A 13,701-nucleotide genomic window follows, 5' to 3' on the forward strand; every position below is an offset into this window, starting at 1 on the left:
TGAGTAGTTTCTGTATTTACTTTTATTTTGAGTATTGTACAGACTTTTAAAAAGATTGAGTATTCGAGTTTATTGAATTCATTTCAGTTTTAAGCTTTTGTATGTTTGAGTTGTTCTTCCGCTTGTAGCCAGCCAGGATGAGGGTTCGCTTAGGGGAGCAACAATAGATCTCGAGTGCCAGCCATGTCTAGGGTGTAGGCTCGGGTCGTGACAGCTGGTTTTTTGGGTTTAAGGGTACCAAAAACCAGTTTAACAAGCTTTGCCAGCTACAAGAGTATTATTTGTAAGTTGTTCTTCACCTGAACAACATGAATTTAGAGTGTAGTAAGAAAGTGTTATCCATTTTTTGCTTTAGATTTTCAGCAGTTAGCTATCTTGTTTCACCGCTTTACGCTCTTGACTATAAGTTTATAATTAGTTCTTGCTTCTAAGCCTTTAAGTTTCCGATATATCTGGCTTGTTTTATGATTTTGATAATTAGATAAAGTTTCATGATTATAATTTACATATTATTTGTTGATATCTTGCAATTTTTTGTTTTTGCGGTGCTTTGTCATTTCTTGTCTAAGTATACGGTCTTATTTCTGAACTAGGGAACTTGATCGCGCTAACTTCGCGCGATTATTAAAGTAAGTCATATCATTATCTCTTATTCTAATTATATTATTAAGATTATTTTGAAATGATGATAGAAAATGAAGCTTATCAAATTTAGCATCTATTGAATGATGTATAGGTAAACTACTAAATTCCATTCAAAATTTGGAAAAATGCACAAGTACCCCCCAACCTATGCCTGAAATCTTGGAGACACACTTATACTATACTAAGGTCCTACTAACCCCCTAAAATTATTTTATAAATAATTTTCTACCGCTTTTCGGTCTACGTGGCACTATCTTCTGGGCCCAGGGCGTGTTGACAATTTTTTCAAGCTATATGGTTGATAGTGCAACGTAGGTCGAAAAGGGGTAGAAAATTATTTATAAAATAAGTTCGGGGGGGAGGTAATAGTACCTTAGTATAGTATAAGTGTATCTCTGAGATTTCGGACATAGGTTGGGGGAGTACTTATGTATTTTCCCTCAAAATTTCAACAAGTATAACTAAAAATGGGACATATTTTGTTTATTTTTCTCAAAATTAATATGATTATTGGTAGTAGCACTTAGAGAGTTAGAGTATTGGTTTGATATATATATATATATATATATATATCATCTGATAAACTCATAGCATATGTTCGAAAATCCAACAGTTCCCTAAACTCAATTAGGGCTCTTTTTTATCCATTCGCAGCAATGAGGGGATAATGAGATTTATACTCAAATTAGTAGACACGCAGTATACTTGATAAAGGAAAAGGTACAACTACCCCTCTAGACTATGACCGAAATCTCAAAGACACACTTTAACTAAACTAAGGTCCTATTACCCCCACCCCCTTGAACCCATTTATTTTGTAATTTTGTATACCTTTTTGGATTATGTGGCATCTAAATATCTCTCATGCACCTCAATTGCGTGGAGTTACGGAGTGTGTGTAACGCCCGGGAACTAGTATGCTAAACTAGAGCCTTAAGTGAGGTTTTTAGAGTTTGACGTAAGGTTTAGAGTCGTAAAAAATAACCTTTCGTACTTAGAATGAAGCGTTTAGGGGTTAAACGTCAAGGTATGACTCCCTATGGACCAACCAAGGGTCCTTGAGGAGCACCCTAGAAACTACCTAAAAGTTGCCAAAAATCAGACTACCCACGATTGGGGACCCACCCCCCGTAGGGGGATCCATGCCTCGTGGATTGGGTCGTGGGTCAATACCCCAAAAGTGAGGTTGCAGACCACCACCCACGAGGACCAGCACGGCCCATGGGTCGGGGTCTCATGGGTTGGGTAGTGTACTTTTTTAAGTCGGAAAAGTTTTGGAGTTAAAAAATATTCTAGAATTAGTTAGTTATTAAGTGGTGTCGTTTTATTAGTAATTAGAAAACATATATAAAGCAAATAGACCCCTAAATACATTTATCTAAATCATTATTTTAATTCACCTAAAGAACCCGAATTCCCTTTAAGAAATTCGCTCTCTAGGAAGCAAAGGAGAAGAAGAAGAGAAACAAGTTAGGGAAAATTCCTCCATTGTTGCAATAATTGTAAGGGATTTATAATCAAGATATGATAGCTTATTCATCCATGGATCCCCCTAGATTTTCCCCAATTGTGAAGATGAACCCCAATTCTAGCTAGGTTTCTTCTTATATTGTGGGTTATGATTGAGTATGAATTCAATAGAGTGGTTATTACTTGTTTATAATTGTTTTAGTATTGAATCATGATATTATGATGATATTATATGTTTTCCAAGGCTAACCCTAGTCTAATTGATGAAAGTGAAGTTATGTGGGTTTATGCCATGAAAGGTGAAATTGAGGATTCATAGATGATCTTCTAGAATTAATGTTGTGTATAGTAATAGTTCAAGAATAAAATAAAGTAGACATGAATTGAACTAAATTATAGTATATATGATGGATTATGACTAGTAAAGCTTTACGTTGAACCTTTATGATGAATTATGATTAGAATCACTCAATAATGAAGCATGTGATTAGAATGCCTTGAAATCTAGGTATGAATGATGATTGTAAGAAGTAAAACTTTGAGAGTAAGGCTTGTAGTGAGACATGTTGATTCCTAGGGGTTGAGAGTAAAGCTAATATGTGGAATTGTATATGCTTAAGAACACTATGAGAGTAAAGTCTCTATGATCATGATATGTTATTGTGTTGTTGAAAGGACATTCTCACACGCACACCTAAGTATGAATAAGATATAATGTATAAGGTTTTCTCACGTAGAATGATTATAGGTTGAAAGGCTTTCTCATGTAAAATGAATCAAAGCATGTTAGACTAATATAGCTTGAAGTTGTGACATAAGATCCCTTCATGAATAGCTTGACTTGGTAAGATAAGACCATGCTTGGTAGCTTGAGTTAGGAGTTCTCATGGTGGCCATGGATTGAACCATAGTGCTTCTCCAAATGGTAGCTTGAACTAGTATCATAGAATACTTTCATGGTAGCATGACTTGGTTAGGCCAAGACTATTTCATGGTAGATTAGGATTGAGAAACCATACTCTCCTAAGGGTAGCTTACATTAGCATCATAGGGTGCTTTCATGGTAGCATGACTTAGTTGGACTAAGACTATTTCATGGTAGCTAGGATGGGACATTTGTACCCTTCCTAGAATAGCTTTGACTTGCATGTTTAGTATGTTTTTCCATCGTAGCTTTATCTAACCCAATATGGTGACTTTTCTTGTATAGATTGGACTTGCATGTTAGTATGATATTTCTTTGGTAGCTTGGTATAGCCTAATAGGGTGCTATTCCCTGGTAGTCTAGAATGATAAATAGTAATCATTGAAGTATGATAGCCTAAAGTAGTACTTAACATGGATAGGATTATAGGGTATTTTTCATGCATTGCACAAGTATAACTTGAAGCTACTTATGAAGTATGTATCTTATGTGTTGCATGCTAAGCTTGGATTGAGTAATATTACTTTTCCTTGGTAACCTTGGATAGGTGAATTATGACCATTCATGAGTAATGACTTGTCTTGGACTAGTGAATATGTACTCTTCTATGACTATTATGAATATGAGTGACAAGTCCCTAATCTAAGTAGCATGTATATGATGGAACTAGATTACTTCAAGGAAGTATTATAAGCATGTCCTAATATGAGATTTGCCTAAATGATATATGTTATCTTGGATTGTTGTTATATATAGTTGCCTTCTATGATATGTTGGACTAAAGGTGAAGATTTCCTTGCCTATGAGAAGTAAGTTTAGGATGATACCATAAGATGGTAAGTATGATTATGATGACCTAAGAGTGATACTTAGTGTGGGTGGGATTATGGGGTCTCCTCTTTGCATTTCACAAGTATTCTTTGAGGTTATTTGAGAAGTAGTTCTCTTATGATATGAAGAACTAACGGTTGAATAATGCTTATATGATGCCGATGGTGGAGACTTTGCATACGATTATGATATTGTCTCTTATGCTTATAGTTTACGTTTCATGAAGTATCTCTTATATATGATTATGGCATATGGCTTATGTTGACTAACCATTATGTTATGCTCCTATGATGTTATGCTAGCTATCATATTTAGTACTTTTGTACTAACGCATACTCTTGCCTACATTCTCATTAAATGTAGGGTTCGGCGATTTTGAGTTACATTCTTGAGGATAGGTTTCTAGAAGAGCAAGGAGTTGAAGACTTGGTGAGTCCTCATAGCATCGAGGATATAGCCACCATTTCCTATATGTACATTTAGCGATAATTAGCCCTCTTTATAAATGTCAAATGACAATTAATTAATGCCAGTAAATGACACTATTTGTTGAAGTATATATTCATTGCGTCTAAAAGGTGTTTTTGTAATAATGGAAGAAAGTATAAAAAAAGAACATATATAATTCATTTATCATGTAGCGTTATATGACAGTAGCTAGAAAGTGCTTCCACAACTGTTTGAAGAGTAAACTTTCAGCGGCAAGCTCTTATCCTGCATAGACAATTTGTTATGGTACAAACTACGTCAAATCTATTATAAAATATGTGGAGTTTGAAAAGTCATGTGATGGAAGAATAGCTAAACAACATTTATTGACAAAATAGTAAAATGATTATGCTACTTATCTTCTTCGTGTACTTTTACTTCTTCAACACATGAGTGTCACCGCACCTTTGAATCAGTTCTTATCACATAACTCTCAATGTCTGCAAACACATGTTGGATTCCAACTAAAGTCTTCTTTAAGCTTTGAAAATTTGAAGGGAATTAATGTGATAAGTACGCTTACGACCATTTGCTACACTGCAAAATGAACTAATTAAGATAAATTCTTATCCACTTAAAGTAAGAAAATTGATTCAAGGTTCTTAATACAAATATATATATCATATCATATTTTATCGTTACACATCTAAATTATACAATATTAAGGAATATTGTCTAAGATCAAACAATAGTAATAGGTCAGAAGTTACATTAAACTTTCTAATTCTTACACTTATTTGTGTCTTCAACACTTAATTCATCGTCATCTAAGATTAGATTTCTTTTTTTCCTACTCTTAGCCCCATCAAAGACATGTAGTTTTTCCTCAAAATCTTCCAAGCTACACAATAAGACATCAATAGTGAATAGATACCTCTTGTTTTGTAACTTAATTATCAACATGTCATTAAACAAGTTCATTTTAGAACTCTAAAGACGAAATATAACTTGCTTTTTACTGACAGATTGCCCTGATATATCAAAACAACATGTGATTAGGGAATAAAGATTCCCAAAAGAATCGGTGTCAAAAGAGTACTAATTATGTAACGTGGGTACTTTTTTGTCAACAAAAATCATATCCAATATCAACTCATTGTTTTTCTTCGAATAAATAGCATCCCACACTCTACAAATCCTAATCCATATCATCAAATCATCTCCATCAAAAGCCAATCCTGAAAGAAAATAAAAATCTAATTAAAAGCAAGACAAATTAAGCAAGCTACAACATGAAAAAGATTCACTCTTACCTATATATAACACAAAAACAGAGTATGAAAAAGATCAAGAATTAATTAAATGCAATTATTCAAAGAAAAATGCACATTAAAATTCATTGTAATTACAAATGATGAAAATAAAGAAATGGTTCATTGGAAAATATTAAGAAGAATAGTGACAGAGAAATATTAAAGTATACACATGCAGAGGAGAAGACGGGATTGATAAGTTTTACTGTTTCTAGATGTTTTGAGAATCCTCACAAATGCAGGGACCCGGTCCTCTGCAGAGTGCTCTTGTCTAGGGCAATGTGCTATACAGCTGGAAATCTATCGTGTCAGGGGTTGGTGAGGTCGTCAGCATACTGGACCAATCAGAATGGATGAGGTTGTTTGTCCAACGGTTAATAATTCTTTATGATTGTTATATACAACAAGACAAATAACATATCAAATTATTCATTCAAACAGAGAAAATTCAAGCTTCAACAAAACAATAAGGGACCTCATAGACTGACGATTTGCTTCCCGAGCCTGTTGTTATTTTGATTGCTTGTATTTGTGCTTAACTTGTAGGATTCGTTTCACTTTCTTAATAAAACATTTCAAAACGTTGTGTGAATCATTGTAAGCACATAGTTGAGGTAACTTTGTGTCTTACGGAAAAGTCTATATTAATCGCTAAGGATTAGTATAGTGGGCAATGCAGGCATTGCGTAGGCCCAGTTAAGTATTAGGTTGTATTACTTAGAATTGATATTAGGAGGTTAATCTTATTGTGTGGTTGTAAATTGTGTTTTGCTTTTGCTTGTGAAGATTAGTGAAAACAGTTTGAAAATCCTGTGAGACACGTCGTGGTTTTACTCCCTTGAGCAAGGAGGTTTCCACGTAAAGTATTGCGTCTTCTCTTTACTTTCTGTAAATACTTTCGTGCATCACTGTAACACCCCAGAAAATTTTTGAGCTAAGACTTGAACCATCCTTCGTTGTGAGTAGGATTTTACTGAGGAATTAAAAAAAATTAAGTATTAAGGTCAGGTCACTAGATGTAGCATCTTGAGTTTCAAAAAGAACTAAATTGAAAATAGCAAAAATCTGAAATTTTGCAAGTTAAGCTAAGTATGAGTTTTGGGTCAACTTCAAACGACCATAACTCCTAGAACAGGATGAGTTAAGTGTGTTACTAGATACCGTAGGAAATATATTTGAATTATCTTTCCAACGCCATCGATTTTGCTCAGTTTTGAGTTCGTATGAGGGAGATATGTGCATTCGAAGTTGGGATGTCTAGATAAGGAAAGTCAAAACCGAATTTTAGAGGGGTATTTTGCTCTTTTCCTTACCAAATCAGTTTTGATTCATATTTAGTAAGGTTTTAAGGGTATAATCCTATTAGGTTCAGTTTATAATCCTAAAATACGCCTAGGGTTTTAGTTGAGAGTTCAAGTAGAGAAAAGAAGAGAAAAGAGGAGAGGATCAAGTGTTCGTCGAGATTCTTGCGTGTTGTAGCGGATTTTCGCCATGGGTTTGATCCCTAAGAAGTATGTAAGCTTCCATAGTTTTGGGTTTGTTCACCCACACGCCAAACATGTTATTTTCAGCGCAAATTTCATTCTTGAAGTTGAAAGATTTCAGTTCTTGATAGGTGTTCTTGAAGTTCATTCTAAATCTTGTTGTTATGGGTTTTGGATGATTTATTGATATCAAAGTGAGTGTTTTTAAGGGATGTATTGAGTAGATTAAAGTGTACTAATGTTAAGTAATCAATTCTAAGTGATTGGGGAAGAAACTGTTCAATTCTAGGCGAGTTAGGGTGGGAAAACGAGCAAAGAAATTCGTCGGGTTTTCTAGGTTGGAGCCTGGCGTGTCACTCCAGCCAGAGCGCCCCAAAGTAGGCTCTGAATTTCAGGGGCTGGCGCTCCGCGCCACCCATAACCCCAGGATCGCCTTCCCCGTCCAGTTTGGAATCAGTTGCTCCGTTTGAGTTCTTTGGAAAGGTACCTTCACCCTTGTTTTATTCCAACTACTCTAAGCTACTTATAAACACCTAAAATCATTCCTAACATGATCATAACCTTGAATTCATAATTCAAATGCAAGGTAGAGTTAAGAGTTATGTTTTGAGAATTATTTCGAACATTCTATGAAAGTCCCTTTAAGTCCTTTTGTGGAGTCTTCTACAACTTCTTGTAACTTGTTTCAAGACTCAAGTAAGTGAGAATGAGAGTGAGGAGAATGTATACATGAGTCTACTTTGTCATCATGAGATCTTTCATAGTATGAACCATAACTCTTGATTTCATAATTCACAATCAAGAGAGAGTTAAGAGTAGAGTTCCAGAAAGTTTTGAGTTCAATTGTGAATCCTTTGAAATCCATAATCGATTTGAGTTAGATTTTGAGAAAGTAAGTATGAGAATGAGAAGAGTTGTATCATGAGTTCCATAATGTTAGGTAGACCTACGAGTCAAGTTGTTCATACCCATAAATTCCGTATGAACTCCATAACTCTAGTATCTATGAGAGGAGTAATATCTCCATGTCCTAAGTCTTAAGTATTGAGTTTCTAACCCATTTGAGATTACATTCCTAATCATGGGACTATTACATGTTACCCATCAAGTCCTTGAGTTGGGTTATTCATGTCCATAATTCCGCATGAACCCTATAAGTCGAGCAGTCTTAAAACGAGAAGTATCTTTGAGTCATTGAGTTGAGTAGTTCATGCTCATAAATTCCACATGAACCCTCTGAGTTGAGCATTCTTGAAGTGAGTAGTATTATTGAAGTTCTTGAGTTCCAAGTATTGAGTTCTATCTATGGTTATTAAAAACCTTGCATCAAGTCGTTCACATCCATAATTCGGCATGAACCATATTTTAAGAAGTCTTTTACAAACGTTCTAACTTTGTTTTAAGACTTAATTTTTGAGTTAAGCAAAGAGTTGAGTTTATTTCTTCAAAAGAGTATATCAGGACAGTGTATTCCTAAAGAATAAATGTTTTCACATTTAAACAAGAAAGGAAACTGATATTTCAAAAGAGCCTTTGAGCTAGTTTTTCAGTAAAGAGGAAACTTTGATTTCCAAGAGAGCTTTTAAGCTAAGTTTTGAGTAATTATCTCAAACCAAAGAAAGAGTTTTTTTTTTACAAATATATGAGCTAAGTATATTTTGGGAGTAGTATTGAGCACCGATATGGGGATGCGAGTTCAGATAACTCAAGTCTCCATAAACCATGTAGTCATCATAGGTAGTAAAGGATCATACTTTTTAGATGACTCCTTAAGATGCTTTTAGCATAGACTAGTGGATCCACTTAGTGAGTTAGGTTGTATACCCCCGGCAAGGTATAGGATGGTCCTTGGCAGCATGAGGTAAAGTGTTGTATCATCATTATAGCTCTTAAGTGATGGTTGTCGGTTAGAGAAACTCCCACAGATTTATATTATATTTTTATATACATACCGAGTATTATTGTATTTTTCAATACATTGAGTTGCTATCTATAGTTTTACAGCTTTTCATATATATTGCATCTTTTACTGTTCCATTATCCTTGAGTATTTTGAGTTGAGTATCTTATCCTTGAGTACTTCTGAGTTGAGTAAGTTTGAGTAGTTTTGAGTATCCTGGAGTATACCTCTGAGTTGAATATCTAATCATTGAGTTGAGCTATGTTTCTTTGAGTTGAGTGAGTTGAGAAGAGGTAAGTATGTTTCCTTTTTATCAAAGTTCAAGCTTATGCTTATGCTTTAGAATTCCTCTTATGTGGTCGTACATTCCACGTACTAAGCCATTTGGCCTGCATCTTTTCATGATGTAGAAATAAGTATTCAGGATCATCAACATGAGATTCGTTGATACATCTGCGAGTTCGAGTTAGCTATTGTGAGCCTCCTTATTTCTGGATGGTTTCATTTACTTTTCAGTTTAGTCATGATGTCATGGTTCTTATCTCAACTTCCATCTTTATCAGTTAGTGGTTTCATAGATAGTCAGTATAGTTGAGAAGTTTGTATCATTTATTTTCTTAAATATTTTAAAGATTTAAGTTGCCTATTCTATGGCAAGTTGAATAATTTATTTTATTTGGAGTTTACTTTTGAGCTAAAGCTTTCTATTTAAGTTTCATAAATATTTATTCAGTTTTTAAGATTTGTATGCTTGAGTTAGTCTTCCGCTTGAAGTCAGCCAGAATGAGGGTTCACTTGGGGACCAGCAATGGTTCTCGAGTGCTGGCCACGTCCAGGGTGTAGGTTTGGGTCGTGACAATCACATATCTGTAAAGGACCTGGTCCTATCGTAGTTAGTGGACGCATACAGTCCAACAAGTGGTATCAGAGCTGCGACAGCTCCACCGAGACTAGAGAAAGGACTGTTTACCACCCGTCCACCCCGCTTCAACGGGCAATTCTATGGATGGTGGAACACACGGATGCATGATTACATCAATGTAGAAGACACTGAGTTGTGGGACGTGATACTTGATGGACCATAAATTCCCACCAAAGATGTAAAAGAAGGAGAAGTTACGAAAGTGATCCCAAAGACCAGAAGAGAATATGATGAGGTTGATCGGAAGAAAAAAGAGAAGAACTATAAAGCCAAGAAGCTGCTGGTTTGTGGGCTTGGTCTAGATGAGTACAACACGATTTCGGCTTGCGCAATTTCAAAAGAAATTTGGGACTGTTTAAAAATAGCCCACGAAGGAACCACCTAAGTTAAGGAGTCTAAAGTAGACATGTTAACAACTCAGTATGAGAACTTCAGCATGAAGGAAGGAGAAACCATTCATGAGATGCATATAAGGTTCATTTCCATCACAAATGAACTAAGATGTCTTGGTGAACCCATTCACCCAAGCAAAAAAGTTCGAAAGGTTCTCAAAGTTCCTGACAAATCCTGGGAAAGTAAAGTGAATGCAATCACTGAGTCAAGGGACCTAAAAGTGCTTACCATGGATGATCTGATCGAGAACTTGCAGTCCTACGAGCTGAACAGGCAGCAGGGTTCATCGGTAAAGGAGGGAAAAATGGAGAAATTTGTTGCATTAAAAATGGTTCAAAGTGATGGATCTGATGATGAGGACGAGATGGCCTATCTGACTAGGAGATTCCAGAAGATTGTCAAAAAGCATGGAGGATTCCAGAAAAGGGGAACCACCAGTAGAACGGCTACTGCAAACGATCTGTGTCACAAATGTAGAAAGCCTAGCCACTTCATAAGAGACTGTCACAGACAAAAGCAAGAAGTTCAGGAGTTCAAACCACGGCGAAGGGACCAGGTCCCTGTCCATGACAAGAGGAAGGCTCAAACTGATCAAGTCATAAAGAAAGCCTTTGCAACACTGGGAAATGCCTCTAGTGATTCTGTGCAGGAGGAGGGTCATGGCGATGTCTCCATGATGGTGGTGAAGGATGAAGAAATTATCTTCAACTCCATATTGTCCCTGATGTCAAAATCTGATGAAGAGGATGAAAAAGATGAGGTAACTCTGTTTGATCTTAAAAGTGATTTAGACACCTTGTCGATTAAGAGATTGAGAAAACTTGTTGCAGTTCTTATTGATTTTGTAGATGAAATAACAAATGAAAATGCCATGTTAAGTTAAAAGTTGAGTATCTGTGAGGATTAGAAAATTGCCCTTGTGTATCAAATGTCTGAAATGACCACTAGGGTAAGTATTCTAGAAACTGAGAGTCTGAAGTCTAGCGAGGAACTTGGTACCTCAAAGGGTGGAAAAAGAAAACTCAGTAGTTTTGAGGTTGAACTGGAAGAAACGTTGCATCTGAGTCCAAACTAGTTGTTTCTCTTGAAAAGAATTCACAACTAGTGAGGGACTTAAGTCAGATCAAAGAAGAGCTAAACCATTCCCTGAAATGGACTGATTCATCTAAGATTCTTTCAAACTTAGCTAATCAGAAGTTCAACAGAAGAAAATACTTAGGGTGTAGAAAGATAGAACCTCCCTACAACCCTCACAGTAAATATGTCGATGTCTCTGACAATCTCTTGTGTACCCATTTTGGAAGAAACAGTCACCTGGAGAAGAATTGTGAGTCTCTAAAAAGGGTAAAAGAAAATTAGAAAAACTTATTTAAGTCAGGTAAAAGAAAAGTAGAAAAGAGGAAGGTACCTGGTGGTCCCAGTTATCATTTTAGCAAGAATACTTTACCCCCATGGACAAGAAGGTTTCTCATTAAACCTTTTGACAGTTTTTGGGAACTCCATCTCAAGTGGGTTCCTAAATCTAATAAGTGATTCTTGTGCAGAAGAGAGGAAGCAGTCAATACTGGTATATGGACAGTGGTTGCTCGAAGCATATGACGGGAGACACTCAAAATTTCCACTCTTTGGAAGCACACTAAGGCGGTGGTGTGTCATTTGGTGATGGTAAAAATGGGCTCATTTTAGGTGTTGGGAAGATTGGGAGATCAATGAAGCACTCCATAGATAGTGTGTATTATGTGAGTGGCTTGAAATATAACTTTCTTAGTGTTTCACAAATATGTGATAAAGGGAATAAGGTAAGATTTGTGGCAGATCAATGTATAGTCACAAGTCTCACTTCCAATAAAGTTCTTCTTACTGCCAAAAAAGTGAAGAACATGTATGTTGCAGACTTGGATTCTATAGAAGGAGACAATCTTACTTGTCTTAGTGCTCAATCTGAAAATGCAAGTCTGTGGCACAGAAGATTGGGTCACGTAGGCTACTTATTGCTGAACAAATTGGTTGCAGGGGACCTGGTCCGTGGTCTCCCTAGGTTGAAGTTTGCTGAAAATAAAATCTGTGAGGCATGCGTAAAGAGTAAGCAACCTCTTCATCATTCAAGGAAAATAAAGATGTCACCACTTCCAGGCCACTAGAACTTCTTCACATGGATTAGTGTGGACCAATGAAAATCCAAAGTAAATGAGGGAAGAGATACATCCTGGAAATTATCGATGACTTCTCCAGATTCATGTGGAACATGTTCTTGAGATCAAAAGATGAAACAACTGGAACACTAATGACCTTTGCAAAGGGGATCGAGTTGATACTAAACACCAAAATTGCAAGCATCAGGGCAGATCATGGTATCGAATTCGAAAATGCCCAAATCAAAGGCTTCTGCGCGAACCATGGAATCCACCATAACTTCTCTGCTCCAAGAACTCCTCAACAAAATGGGGTTGTTGAAAGGAATAACAGGACCCATGGTAGACATTTCCAGAACAATGCTCATAGATTCTGTTCTTGCAATGAGCTTTTGGGCTGAAGCAGTGAATACAACTTGTTATGTCACCAACAGATGTTTAATCAAATCAGTTCTGAAGAAAATTCCCTATTAACTGCTAAATTGAAGAAATCCATCTCTTATTCATCTAAAGGTTTTTGGATACTAGTGCTTTGTACTGAACAACAACAAGGATGATCTTGGAAAATTTGATCCAAGAAGTGATGAAGGAATGTTTCTGGGATACTCCTCTTCAAGCAAAGCCTACAAGGTATACAATAAAAGGACCACATGTGTGGAGGAGAGTGTGCATGTATTTTTTGATGAATCAGGTGAGTTGAGTAATCGAGAAGGAAAGGAGGATCTTGAATTTGAGAAGATAATGTAGATTCAGATGGAAAACCAAGTTTGAGAAGCTCGGGATGAAAAGAATTAGAGTGATGAAAAGGCTGAACAACCTATGGAAGTACCTCTCAAGATGATGCTCATGAAAGAGAGACTCAGAATGGAGAATCAAAAAGTGATGTCCAAGCTGATAAACCAGATAAGGAGACTACTAGAAAATCAGGATGGAAACATCAATCATCTCATCCTCGAGACAACTTGATTTCCCCTCTTAAATCTAGAATTCAAACTAGATCTAAGGCAAGAAATCTGGTTGCGTTCTCAGCTTTCATATCCACTCTTGAACCAAAGAACATCAAAGAAGCTCTGTTAGATGCTGATTGGGTGAACTCAATGCTAGAAGAGTTGCATCAGCTTGATAGAATCAAAGTATGGCACATGGTCCCCAGACCACTTAACAAAACCATCATTAGCACAAAATGGGTGTTTAGAAATAAATTGGACGAGCATGGAACAATCACAAGAAACAAGTCAAGATTAGTAATGCAGGGCT

This window comes from Solanum stenotomum, chromosome 8 (assembly GCF_019186545.1).
Source record: "Solanum stenotomum isolate F172 chromosome 8, ASM1918654v1, whole genome shotgun sequence".
Lineage (NCBI taxonomy): Eukaryota > Viridiplantae > Streptophyta > Magnoliopsida > Solanales > Solanaceae > Solanum > Solanum stenotomum.